The 15,090-nt window shown below is 37.3% G+C and overlaps 1 long non-coding RNA gene and 1 pseudogene across 1 annotated transcript; both read right to left on the bottom strand.

Moving 5' to 3' along the window:
* Positions 1-6,751: 6,751 nt before the first annotated feature.
* Positions 6,752-7,860, bottom strand: LOC126621624 (uncharacterized). Its single transcript, XR_007623110.1, has 2 exons — positions 7,134-7,860; positions 6,752-7,008 (listed from the first exon to the last, which is right to left on the bottom strand). It is a non-coding gene; the product is annotated as an uncharacterized LOC126621624 (long non-coding RNA).
* A 484-nt stretch (positions 7,861-8,344) lies between these two features.
* Positions 8,345-10,708, bottom strand: LOC126621622 (leucine--tRNA ligase, chloroplastic/mitochondrial-like; annotated as a pseudogene).
* Positions 10,709-15,090: the final 4,382 nt, after the last annotated feature.

Genomic DNA, 15,090 nt, shown 5'->3' on the forward strand with positions numbered 1-15,090 from the left:
CAAGGTATTGTCTTTGATTCAAACTGACCAAACCCTTCTCTCTATCTCTAGTGATCTCCATGCCAAGGATCTTCTTCGATTCACCAAGATCCTTCATCTCGAACTCGTTCTTCATTTGTTTCTTCAATTTCTCAATCTCTTCAACATTCTTTGAGGCAATCAACATATCATCAACATATATCAATAAATAAATTAAAGACCCATCTTGCAAATTCTTGAAGTACACACAATGATCATATTGACTTCTAGAATAATTTTGGCCTCTCATAAATTTATCAAACCTCAAATACCATTGCCTTGGAGATTGCTTCAAGCCATAAAGTGATTTCTTCAATTTGCAAAACAAATTTTCCTTCCCTTTCACTATATACCCATCCGGTTGACACATATAGATCTCTACATTCAAATCACCATGTAGGAAAGCCGTCTTCACATCGAGTTGCACAAGCTCAAGATCATATTGTGCAACAAGAGCTAACATAATACGAATTGAGGAATGCTTCACAACCGGAGAAAATATTTCATTGTAGTCAATGCCCTCCTTTTGTGCATACCCTTTAGCAACTAATCTTGCTTTAAATCTCACATTGTTTTTCTCATCAACATCTTCCTTCTTGGCATACACCCATTTGCAACCGATAGCTTTCTTGCCCTTAGGCAATTTAGCTAACTCCCAAGTCTTGTTCTTCAAGAGAGAATTCATCTCATCACCCATGGCATTGCACCACCTCTTCTTCTCCTCACTCTCAATGGCTTCCTAGAAATTGGATGGAATATCATCAATGATAATAGGAAGAGCAAAAGCAACATAGTCACTATACCGAGCTGGCTTGGTAATTTGTCTCTTTCCTCTGTTCTTGGCAATAGACTCTTGAGGTGAAACTTGCTTTTCAACTTGAATAGAATTTTCAAGTTCAACTTCTTCAACATCTTCATGGTCTCCAACTTCTTCACTTGTAGTGGCTTCGACATCAGCGGAAATAGGATTTGAAGTACCAGAGGCAACTTTCTCAAGCTCCACCTGTTGGACATCTTTCACATTTTTCTCATAGACTTTGTACATACTTTCTTCATCAAATGTCACATCTCTGCTGATTACAAGTTTTTTCATCTCTGGGCACCATAACCTGTAACCTTTGACACCACTACTAAAACCAAGAAAGATAGCCTTTTTGGCTCTAGGATCAAGTTTATTTTCAGTCACATGAAAATAAGCAGGTGAACCAAAAATACGGATATAGTCATAATCAGAAGAAGGTTTTCCAGTCCATACCTCCATTGGTGTCTTACCCTGAACAGCAGTTGAGGGTAACCGGTTGATGATGTGACATGCATAATTAACTGCCTCTGCCCAAAATGACTTGCTTAAACCCGACTGAGACAACATACATCTAACCTTCTCAAGCAAGGTTCGATTCAATCTTTCTGCAACTCCATTTTGTTGTGGAGTTCCCCGAACACTAAAATGTCTCACAATCCCTTCCTCTTTGCAAACTATAAAGAAAGGATCAGATGCGTATTCACCACCATTATCCGATCTCAAAATCTTAATCTTTCTCCCAGTCTGGTTCTCAACCATTTTCTTCCAACCCAATAAAATGCTTAACACCTCACTCTTGTGCTTCATAGTGTAGACCCAAGACCTTCTTGAATAATCATCAACAAAGATCACGAACCAATGTCTACCACTCAAAGAGGGAGTCTTTGTAGGACCCCAAACATCTGAATGCACATAATCAAGAATGTCATTCGTCTGATGTACAGCAGTACCAAACTTCACTCTAGTTTGCTTTCCCAAGACACAATGCTCGCAGAAATCAAGCTTACAAGTCGTAGCACCTTTTAGAAGACCTTGTTTCACAAGCCCTTGTAGAGCTTTCTCACCGGCATGGCCTAATCTTATATGCCACAGTCTAGTAGTATCAGAATCGGATGTGCCCATATTTTCTGAGACTACAGATGCTTCACCTGTCACAGTGCTTCCTTGCAATAAATACAAATGGCCACATCGAGGAGCTTTCATCACAACAAGTGCACCATAAGTAACTTTCAATGTCTGTCCATCTGAATGAAACCTGAAGCCCTTGGATTCCAACATCTGAATGAAACCTGAAGCCCTTGGATTCCAAAGTACCCAAAGAAATAAGATTTTTCTTCAAATTCGGTACATACCGAACACCTGTCAACTCTTTAACCATGTTATTATGCAACTTCAAACGAACTGTACCAATCCCTTTTGTTGTGCAAGGATTGTCATCTCCCATGAATACAACACCACCATCAAACTCTTTCAAGCTTGAAAACCAATCCTTGTGAGGAGTCATATGATGGGTACAACCCGTATCTAACACCCATTTAGTGGCACAATCAAATGATGAAGAAGTGGTTAAAGCAAAATAAAAAAGATCTGTTTCAACCTCAGCAACATTTGCTTCAGAACTTTCTTTTCCTTTGGTCTTCAACTTAGGACAATCTTTCTTCCAATGGCCCTTATTATGACAAAAGGCACATTCATCCATTTCCAAGGTTTTTCTACCTTTAGAGTTTCCTCTAGGTCGAGAGTGTGATTTTTTCCTACTAGTAGAGGACCTTCTCTCCGATGATCTACCTCTAACAAATAAAGCTTCAGAGGTACTATCATGATTTTTATCTCTATGCCTCATTTCATAATTCATCAAGGCATTTGACACATCTTCAAATTTCACAGTTTCTTTATCATGCATAATAGTGGTAACAAAATGCTCATAAGAGTCTGGCAAGGAATTCAACAATATTAAGGCCTTATCTTCATCCTTAATATCCTCATCTAAATTTAACAAGTCGGCAATCAACTTATTAAAAGCATCAAGGTGTCTACTCATTTTTGTACCTTCTTTGTATTGAAAGCGGTAGAAAGCGGTAGAGCTTTTTCTTCAAGTGTAGCCTGTTCTCTGCACTCTTTGTCATATACTTGTCTTCCAATTTTTGCCACAACACACTTGCTAATGTCTCCCGCATCAAAAAATACTTCTGAGTTTTTGCAAGGCACAACCGAATTGAAGAGCAAGCCCACAAATTTAATTTCTCCCATTCCGACTTCGACATAGCTTCCGGCTTCTCTCCCAAAGCAGCAAGTAGATCTTGTTGAGCCAACACATCTTTGACCTCACATTTCCACATCCCGAAGTTGTTTGTGCCATCAAACTTTTCCACTTCGAACTTTGCATTTTGCACCGTAGTTCTTGCAAACCCGGAGCTGCTTCCAAAAGGATTCTCATCTTGCCCGTCTGACATCTTTGGCAACTAGACAGTACCCAAGAGCAACCAGTGCACTGATACCAATTGTTGTGCTAGGATAGCACCAAACCTTATGGAACCAACTCAAGCTAACCCACAGGAAATTTATCAAATGAAAATGCAAGAACAAAATATAAAAGACACCAAGATTTTAACGAGGTTCCTCAACAGTCAGTGTAACTGGAGTACATCCTCGGAGCAGTAGGAGCTCACCCAATAATCCACTATCAACCAAATGGGAGTTTACAAAGTGTTAGCAATCTCACAACCCAAATAACCCAATACACCCAATAGCTCTCACACACCACAGAAACAAATAGAGAAAGAAATATAATGAATAATTTCTTCTCTATACATATAGCTCAAACCTATTACAATAACAACTACCTTAGTGGATGATTACTAACCAAAAAGAGGAGCACTTTCTTCTTCTCTTCTAAGAGGGGCTGCTCCACTTCTATTTTTTCTTCTCTGTTTTCTGATGCACTCTTCTCTTCTCTCTCTAATTTCTCCAAAGGCAACAACCCCATATTAAAAACCAAAACCCACGGGTGTTATGGCCAAAACAATTCACTTTAGACAAGGTGCCATGTTTTCCTCCCAAAACATGGAAGGGACATAATTATGTTGTCTTTTTTCCTTTTGATTTGTTTAATAGCCACTTGGCCACTTGGCCACTTATTCAACAATGGAGTTGCCCAAGATTTCATGGGAAATTGTGAGGTGGGTCATGTTTCTGATGGTGAATTTGTGACAACTAAGACTGCAAAGACTCTGGATGATAAGAAGAAGGGTGAAGGCGAAGTGGGTTTCTCTGGGATTCAAAAGTTGATGCTTTTGGAGTTTGGCAGACCACCACCAACGAATACTTTATCTCAATGTAGTCAAGTACTTCGGCCGCGTTGCCTCTGCCATTTGAAGAAAAACCCAGATTGTTCTTTCTCTATTTCTTGCTTCGAATGCCAGAAGTATCCATGTTCTTTCCTTCCGGGTTTTCTTGAATCTAATTCTTAGTGTGGGCTGAATCCTCAAAGAACAAGATGTTGAAGGTGTTCGGAAATTCGTCACCAGATACAAATCGGATATAAAGACGACGAAGAACGATATGATGCATGAACACGCGGGAAGACCAACGTATCCCGTATCTGACACGCGGGGATACGGATACGTGTGGGAATACGAACGGATATGCGACCGATACGTATCTAAGTCAACAGATACATTGTTGACTGATGGGATACTCGTATCTTACTGTTGGGATACGAGTATCCTACTTTTCGGACTATAATCAGAGGATAATCACACAAAAAAATCAAGATAATTACACTTAATCCGCACAGAATCGTGTTAATTGACAGTTGATTGAGATTAGCTGGACCGAAACGATTCTTTAACCAAAAATCGAAACGATTTTGTGTATAAAATTCGGATCTACCTGTTTTTCCTCACTCAAACCTTAGAACCGTCATTGGCAATTGCTTCTGTCGTCTCCGTTTGCAAGTGTTGCATTGTATCCTATGCATCTGCTGGTGAGAACTGGTAACTGGGTTTCGAATTCTATGCTTTCCTGAAGCCTTCTTTTTCTTCTTGTTCATAATGTTGATGGTTTTCTGCTCTGATGCCTCAACTTTACTTATTAGATCCCCTTTTTGCTTTTCTGAAGCCAAACGAAAAGCTCCTTTTGCTTTTCTGTTTGCATATTATAATAATATTATTGTTAGTGATCTAGAATAATTTAGATTATAATATATTAATATATGCTTTTATGTTGTTTTGTTGATCTCTTAGCATAAATTTGACTTGTGAGATTTTATGCGATTACTTTGGATTGATTGATTCTTATGATTTACATGTTGATAATTTAGGAAAATGAATCATCCTGATAATTATGCGAATGCTAATTTAACCTAGTTGAGAATGTTGAAAATGATCATGGTACAATATGGAAATATGTCAAAAAGCTCGAAAGAGTAGAAAATGGAAAATGAGGTATTGTGTTTCAATGCAACTATTGTCAAAAGATTTTTAGAGGATCCTACTCTAGGGTCAAGTTTCATTTGTTAAAAATGTCTGGAAATGGGATCGTCTCTTGCAACAAGGTTACTAATGAAGACTAATTTAGTTGTTTAGTGAATTATCTTTTTAAATATTTGAAGTTTATCAAAATAAATTTGAACTTGAATAGTATATTTGAATTCTTATTTTATAATATTTAGATATATTTATTTATTTATATTATTTTTAATTGTCATATCCTTGCCGTATCGTGTCTTCGTTTTTAGAAATTTGACGTATCCCCGTGTCGTGTCGTATCGTATCCGCGTGTCCGTGTCCGTGTCCATGCATCATATGGCTGATCTTTTGCGGAATGGCCTTGGCATCAATGCTTAATGCAGTCCAGGTGTTTGAAGAAAGTTCCAACTGAAACGTTTCATTTGAAGGTTATGTTTTCAGTCCCTTTTCTCTTAATTTTTGAACAATTAGAATGGATCTTTTCTGGGTTTTTCAAGTTTTTTGGTGCTGGTTAAGACTTACTCTTCTGCTACTTGGTTGTGGCTTGTGTTGCTTGTGGAAGTATATTTGTTCAAGATTTGGGTATTCTTTTTGTGTTTCTGTTGTGCTCCCAATTTCAAGAATATTGTTGGATTATGTAAAATGGCGCTACCGGTTGGAGTTTTCTTTGGGTATTCAACAAGGTGAATTGTAGTGAATTGTGAATGAAATGTGCGATCTTAAAGATGGGTTTTGATAGTTTTGAAGATGGGTTTTGATTCTTGTCTCTCTGCTTCACTGAATTGCAGCACCATTTTCATTTATATTGGGCTTCTTGGCATCCATATTCGTCGTCATCCTTGCAATCAGGAAGTATATATGAATGTATGCAGCTCTTGGTATGGATCTCTCTGTGAAAGTATCAGGTGGTTTGGTGTTACAATATTCTTGTTGTGGTTCTGTGAAAGCATCAGGTGGTTTGGTGTTACATTCTTGGTGTGACTGCTGAGATAAATCCAATGAGATAAACTACTGTTTCATTTAGTGATTTTGTTAGATTATAAGATTTCAAGAAAGTGTCATTCTTTCTTGATGATTAAGAAAGTATCATTCTTTCTTTGATTCCATAGAATTTGTCAAGAGTGTCATCCTTAGAATTTGTGTCAAGAGTATCATTCTCTTGTTGCCTAAAAGAATTCATCTGATTTGATTTTTGGATTGTACTTGTGGCTTTCATCATGGCTTCACCAACGGCTAAAGTTGAGTCTTGTGTGATGGTAATGGAGTGAGCAGAGGTTTTGGTCAGCAGTCACAAGGGTGTCAGTGGGTGTTTTCTTGTTTGCAGCAGGTTAATTCTTGAAGCATGGCAGACATCTTGCTCTCGCAGTTCCAGATCAGTCTCAAATACCGGACTATTTCAAACTTCACTTGGATACTCCAAGTTTAGTTTGAGGAGGGAGTAATAACTGATATAACATCAATATAGTTAGAATGGTATTATTGTAATTAGGTTATATGGTTATATAAGAGATTGTATAGCTATCATTTCCTTAAGTTCAGTCGTATACATTTTCTCTGATCAATCAATACAATCTCTCTTGTTTCTCTCTATTGTCTTCCTCTTCCTCTGTACCAACTTCATCTTTTACAATGTAGTTAATACTTATAAGCCGCATTAAGGAACTCCATCATGGCAGATATTCCAGTGTTGAATCTTGTTGCTTGTATTTCCTCGGTTACCTGCAATTAGGAAAATTCATTGGTTAAAAGGTGCAGACTTCAGATTTTTGGACAGCTGTTGTATCGTAATTTGAGTATAATAGTAAAAGGAGATAGAAGATAACATCCAGAAATTGAGATCTGACCTATGCAATGCACTTATGGAGAGGACGAAGTTGCTCCAAAGTAGGATCCTCATCAGTCACTACTGTCCCATCTTTGAATGTACCATCAGACAACGGTGATTGACCAAAAAAAAAATCAGACAACGGTGAACCAACAACTAGCCTCCATGTTCTTCCCAAAAATCGATGGACACCTTCAATACCACTCGTATTTCAGGTTTTTTAGTCTCGAGATACTTGAGATAGGCAATAGACATTCCTAGGCACATTAGCGAAAACATAGGCCAAACCAAGTATCCAATAAGATAAAGTTCAACGAAAAAACTGCCTCAGTCGTCCCATGAACATTTCATATAAACGAAGCGAGCCCCGTACTCAGAAACAACGTCATCCGGACTGACTACATTCCCCTGCTTTTACTCATTTTATGAGAACGCGCAATCAGATAAATGTTAGGATCGTCTTTCAGTACAAAAGAATCCCCAGACTTCATGACCTACAGAAGGAAAAATTATGTCAAGAGCCTAGCCCTAGCCGTGGTGTGCCGACGAGGTCGTCGGGCCCCTTAAGGGGTGGATTGTAACATCCCACATCGTCCAGGGGAGTGATTCTTAAATGTATATTCTCATCCCAAAAAGCCTACATCCCACATCGTCCAGGGGAGTGATCCTTAAATGTATATTCTCATCCCTACCTAGCACGAGGCTTTTTGGAATTCACTGGCGGGTTCCATCGGAACTCCGAAGTTAAGCGACTAGCGCGCGAGAGCACTCCCATGAGGGGTGACCCATTGAGAAGTTGCTCGTGAGTTCCCATAAACAAAACCGCGAGGGCGTGATCGAGGTCCAAAGCGGACAATATCGTGCTACGGTGGTGGAGCAGGCCCGAAAAGTGGTCCGTCCCGGGCCGGGATGTGACAACGTTAGCATTTCATACGAGACAAGACTTGAAAAACAGTAGTAAGGATTAATGACCATGTCAGCTGTAATTACTGATACAACTTTTGTACAAAGAGATACAATTTCATATTGGTCAATCTTACTATGTTGAAGAAAACAGATTAAGTCACAGACCTTGTGCCAGAACCTTGAATAAAGTAAATGAAGGACAGCATGTACTGCACCAGCAACATACACATCAACTTGGTTCCAGTACCTGCAGATCAAGAGGATTATTAAAATGACAAAAAGAAAAAGGAGGAACTCACATGATACTACAAATTTAATCATTACCTTTTGAGTTTTTTATTTGCAAAGAAGTAGAATTTTATATGAAGAATTCCCAGAGAAAGATTTCACTTACATTTCTTTTGTCTTTGCCACCAATTCTTCTGAATTTTTTGGGTCCATAAATCTCAAATAGTACCTGAACATGGTAAAAAAGGTATAACATCTCAAACCTCAAAAATGAATTTCAACATTTCTATCTGCATTAAGTAACACAACTCAACTCTTGAAGTTAATTAACAGATTACCAGCAAGAACCGGCCCACTGTGGCGTGGTACTTGTCTCCAGTCTAGCAGGTTTTCCAGATAAATGGTCCTTAGTTTTGGCCTGAGAATAAGTTGGTACACATATAACTATTGACACTAACAAAATCATCTGGAATACTGGCAAGAAAAAGTTTTGCAGTTGAGTAAAGACTAACAAAATTACAAATGTTAAACCACACGAACTCATCCATAAACGGACTAAGGAGTTGGGAGAAAAAACAAAGAAAGAACAAAAGAGGGAAACTGTACCCAAGAAACTGCTTTTGAGAGTGGTGGTTCTCCTGTCCCAGTGGGAGAAAAATCATCCAGTTCTGGTAGGGTAAGGGGCAGTTCAGTTTCAAGTACGGGAACAGTCTCACCAGTATCATCCAAAAAACACTACTGGAATAGGTTCACCCCAATAACGTTGCCGAGCAAAAAGCCAATCCCTTAACTTAAAGTTCACCTGAAGAAAGACAAGTTTGAGGGAAAAGAACAGATCATTTATCGTATGCATTATGCATAGAGCAAGTAGGCCGGCGTACTCCAAATGTCTAATTATATAAGCTTCCGCGCTCCGAAAACTCACCTTTTTCTTCCCATTTGCAGTTTTCTCAGCCCAGTCAATGACTTCGGAAGCAGCTACTTTGCTAGATAAGCCATTAATGTCCAGCCATAGTGTTGGATTTGAAGAATTTATAACAGTACCTTCACCTGAATAGGCCTTTTTGAAACCACTGATATTTTTATCATCCACAACCCAACAAATTGGCATGTCAAATGTTGATGCAAACTCAAAATCACGAGTGTCATGTGCAAGAACAGCCATAATTGCCCCTGTTCCATAACTACAAAGTAACAAAGTCCCGTGTTGAAGTTATATAGCAACTTGGTGAAACGTATTTGCGTAAGAGGAGAAACAATCAACAGATACGATTCCCATTTTGCACATCATACAAAGATAGACGCCAAAACTCCAGCAAGACGCAAATTTCTAGTGGCAAATATAAATGAAGGAAATGAACATAAAGCCAAACACACCTCCCCAAGACATAGTCTGCAACCCATATAGGGATAGCTTCCCCATTAACTGTGAAGACCACGGTTTTCTCCTTCTGAAGGTCAGTGTTCTCAAGTCACTCTTTCTTGAGGCAATATCTATATACTCCTCCACCTGTGCTCAATATTGTTGGCCCTCTAATTACCCATCATAAGAAACCTTTGAGAAAACTGGGCAAGAAACAACTGAACGTACGGTTTCTCTCTGGGTTGTTGATACTAACACTGACAACAAGGGATGCTCTGGTGCCACGACTAAATAGCTGGAGCCAAAAGATAAATGTAGATTAGACACGTCTATGTCAAAGGTTTTCTGTACAGGTCCATCTACTATATATAAATTATCAAGATAGGAATTTGGTGTATGATTATTACGTTGCTCCAAATATGGTGTCAGGCCTAGTATAGATTGTAATCTTTGTGTCTCTTTCTTGTCCATCACTGCTAATAATATGAAATTCCATCTCGGCACCTTCTGACCTCCCTATCCAGTTTCTTTGCATTTCTTTTATGCCTTCAGGCCAGTCGAGGTCATCTAAATCTTCTAGAAGATGATCAGCATATGCAGTTATCTTGAGCATCCATTCCTCCTCTCATCAATGCGGGACTCATTCTCAACACGTTATTTACGTGTGGCGAATATTCGAGCCTAACAAGTGGATAACACAACAGGTAACAGGGAACGTGGAGCATGTGTGACCGCTTGGTTTTACACGTGAGACAACCTGCTCTGATACCATAAAGAAAGTTGAGCTTGGAGGTTGTCTTACGTGTGAAGCCAAGCGGCCATACGTGCTTCACGTTACCGTTGTGTTATCCACATGTTAGGCGTGAAAATTTGAAACGTAAGCATGTTGAGAATGAGTCCACGGAAGGACCTTGCATGAGTTGAGCTTCTTTCCATATTACCAATCGCTTGAAAATTCGCCACACGTAAAGAAGCGTGTTGAGAATGAGTCCACGGAGGTAACTTACATGAGACGTCAAACTTTCTTGTCAATTTCATCGGGGGTTCGAAATGTCAGATTTTCCTCCCAATAACGCTGCCATTTGAGCTCAATTTCGTGGAAAGGGTAGGGCCTCTTCACCGCCGGTTGCTGCTTCGGCTTCTGCTCCGCCGCGCCATTGGCTTCCTCGGCCACCGAGCTTCTGATTACGCCGCTAGTTCTGCCAAAAACGCGGCGTTTGGGGCTGTTATTGTACAACTTCAGAGAAAAGCTGCTTTTCCTGAGTTTCTTGGATTGGGTGAGCGAATGCGAGGGAAACGGAATAGAGGCGAAGCGTAAGGGGCGCCGCGGAGGTGGTTGGCGTTGGAGACGGAGAATCGCGTGAGCAGAACTCATTTCGCATTGAGCTCAAGAAGAAAAAGATGAGAGTGGCTTGGATAACGTGCTCTACTACTGTTACTTGGCGCTCGTTTTGGTTCGTTGGGTTTGTGCTGAAAGTTAGCCCAGGCCCGCTTGGGTTTCTTACATGTGGGCTTGTTTTGGTTTTTACTAACCGTGTTTTGAGGTACGTAGACCCGGCAAACGGATCTTGTTTGTCATGTTATACTCAATATCTTAACAGGTCGTGTCGTGTCGTGTCGAACTCATCTTAATAGGTAACCGGTAATGACCCGATTAGTTAACGAGTCGTGTCGGGTTAACAGATTATGCCAGAAGTTGTCATGCCTAATGTCTCAATCTGGCAAGTCTTATATTGTCCTTAACGTGACCCGATAAAGACCTGACTTATTAACGGGTTTACCTAAATCTGTTATTTTCGTGTCATATTGAATTTAATGGGTTGTTTAAAAAATTGACAAGTGTTTACCTCTAAAAAATGAGAATTAAAATCATTTTTATTTTAGTTTACTTGCATTAACCTAAAATATGAGAGTCATCTAACTTTATCTTGTGTTTATCTAGAATATGAGAATCATTTGAAGCATTGGTTATTCACATTTACCTGAAATATGAGAAGGTTTTTTATATTAGCATCCTACAAAATATTGAATGCATCCCACATTAAAATTTAATATTAAATAACTTATTTACCCCACCATACAATGACAATTTTGACCTTTTTAGGTTTTAAAAAAAAAAAAATCTAAATGCACCCCAAATTACTTTTAACGTATTATTTATCTTCTTCAACTATCAAAATCTCTCTCACCCTAAATCATTTTTAATGATGATTTTCAACTAGGCAATGGTTGCAGTGACCATAGTTTGAAATATCGATAATATCGACAAAATATCGAGGATATTTCAATTTTTTCAAATCATGGATATTTCAGAACATATCCATGTACATATCGTACAAATATCGACAATAATATCGAAAAATATCGATGTCGATAATTTCGCTCACACTTCAGCAATATTTTGTTAAAATATCGATGTAAAGGAAGGAAAAAAAAGGGAAAAAAGGGAGGAAAAAAAACACAAAGGGGATTTGAACCCCTCCCGTTTTACTCCTCCAACACCGGATCCACCATATATCACTTATGTTTTAGTGATAATATGCTAAAATATTTATATTTATATGAGTGGCATGTTAACAATTACATGCAAAACTATTTTGGGGATTTATCATTTGATGAATACTTTTCACAATAAGCTTACTCTACACATAGAGATGATGAAGATAGTGAAAATTTTGAACCTCATAAGAAATTTTATTTGGTACTAAATTACTCAGGTATCTTACCATGCAATGTATAAAATGTAAAATATTGTAGTAAATATTATATATAAATGATTATGGTGTGTTTAATCTTTTTTTCATTAATTACTACATATTTTCTACACTCACTGTATTTGCCATCTCGCTGTATAATCAATTTAAATCAGTTAAATCCATCATGTAATGCATTTCCTTCTAATTTTTTTTATAAACTAATAGATAATTGACTAAATAAACATTCTCCAAAGTTTCAATAAAAATTTCCAAGTTTTTCTTACAATTTCCGTGGTTTTTATTCAATTTTTATCGATATCGATAATATCATGATATTTCCACCGATATTTCCGTGTTTTTGGACTACCGATATTTCCGATATCATCGATATTTTATACCATGGCAGTGACTACAATATGGCCATGTCCTTCTGGGAGATCATGAACTGGTGGCAAAGTGAGGGCAAAAGCTATGGCCCCCGAAGTCCTGCTCAATCTCGTAATTCAAGACTTAGCACTTATGAATCTCATAATTCAAAAGCCATGGCCTCCGAACTGTTTGCAGAGTGAGTCAATGGCATTCATAAGGTGCTTTCTTGCACTATACTAAGATGCTTTCTTGCGGGTGACTTGGTTCAACCAAAATATGCACAAGAAAATGGAAACAACATGGTAACTTTGAAATCGTTATTATTATTATTATTGAAAAACGTTCAAATGAATCTCAATATTTTTCAAATCATCAAATTTGAAATCATTCAGCAAGCTAAACGTTCAAATGTTTAGATTCAGTCCTTGAAAATAAAAAATGAGTGTTATAAGATTTGAGAAATGTGGGGTGTATGTAGAAAATATAAGGTTTATATTGAGAATGTGAGGTGTGACGGTATTATACGCAAGTATGTGAGGTGTATTAAAATAATTTTTAATTGAAAAAGAAAATGTGGGGTGTAGTAAGTGTATGGGGTTTAGTCAACAATTTATGGGGTATTAATATAATAAGCCATATGAGAATCATTGGACCAAAAAGTAAGTATTTTTAGGTCCATCCTTATTATGAAATATAAATTGGAGATTTTTCATGGTTAGAAGTATGAGATATTTAGGAGATGTATTCAATTGAGAATTTGATAAACTTTAATGGATTTATAAATTCATGGTTTTTTTGGAGTTTAATTAATTTGTAGAGATTCCATATAAAATTTTGATTCAATTCCCTCGAAATCTAATGAGGAGAAGTGAGATTTGTGGATGCTTAAAATACACTACGAAATATCTTTAATTCCCTTAATTCTTTAACTTTCTAAAATTCTTTAAAATCAACTTCTAATTGAATACACTTGGAATGTTATAAACTTGTTTAAAATCATATTTATAAGAATTTTAATAAACTATTTTAAAATTCTAATTGAATACCCTTTGAATTTCAGATAATTACTTAAAAACCTGATTGAATACCCCTAGATTTATTAAAAGAATTAAAATCCCTCGAAATTCTAATTGAATACATCCCCTTAGTGTTTTAACCGTTTTTGATTAAAATCCAAAAAATAAAAAAAATTAATGGTCAAAACTCAGAATATCCAATATTCAAAGCACAAATTTATGTATAAATTGATACAAAAACTTGAGAATGTGTTTGTTGCGTAGGGGTCTTAAGATTTGCATAGACTTTTTGAATCCTAAATTGACACGTAATGATCTATCCTAATAAATAGCCATGATTCATGCAACTTCCAATATTGGATTCTAAAGCAAGGGCAATTTCGTTAATTCCCATTAGCATTAAGAAACCCTAATGCCGCACAAATCTCACTATAAAAAGAACTTTTAACCTAGCCTTTCTTTTGGTCATTCTTTGAAGAGGGGTTTCTCTTGGAGGATTGGGTTTTCTTGGCTATTGGAATCTCAAGGCTTTTGATCCGAAATCAGTTTCAACAATTGGTGTTTTCATGAAGAATCTGGTTTTGAAATCCGATTGATTCATGGTGCTTGGTTAAGAAAAGCGTTGGCACAATGACTACAAATTAGTTTCAACAATTGGTGTTTTTATAAAGAAACTAGTTTTCGAGATATGGTTGATTCATCTTAGTGAGTGTTAAGAAAGCGTTTGTCCAAGGATTGCTTGAAACATGATCAATTTGTTATGGAGCGCATGAGATCTTCAAAAGCCTGGAAAGATCGTTTCATGGTTTCTATTCCTGGGTCGCAAGTAAATATGGGTAAGGAAGGAAGCAAATTCACCTGCACAATCTTTTAGTCTTTATTCATGGTTTACTTTTATTAATTCTCTTTTGTTTATGATTTTTTTATTTTTTTTACAAAAGAAGATTTTGAATCTTGAATTTCTAGCCTACTTACTCTTCCTTAGCATCAAGGAAGAATGATATTTTTTTTTCCTATTTTAATTAAAAAATTATTGTATAATAAAATACACAAATATATATAGATGATTCAGATCATCAAAATACAGTCTTCAATAAGGGAATTAGATCATTTTCGGATCTCCTCATTGAGGATCCGGAGATCAATTAATACCAACTGTTCATAAAAAATCATGTGGTTACAATTAAATGCTTTTTATATTTTCAAAAGTAAAGCAGTCTCGTTTTGTATGAAAAATATAAAAAACGAAAAAATTGTGGCTGCATAATCTTTGATGAACGATTGGATCGGGAGATGATCTAATTCCTTAAATAAGTGCCCATCAAATGCTCTCTCTCTCTCTCTCTCTCTCTCTCTCTCTCTCTCTCTCTCGCTCGCGCTCGCTCTCTCTCTCTCTCT

The sequence above is a fragment of the Malus sylvestris genome, chromosome 5, assembly GCF_916048215.2.
Source record: "Malus sylvestris chromosome 5, drMalSylv7.2, whole genome shotgun sequence".
Classification (NCBI taxonomy): domain Eukaryota; kingdom Viridiplantae; phylum Streptophyta; class Magnoliopsida; order Rosales; family Rosaceae; genus Malus; species Malus sylvestris.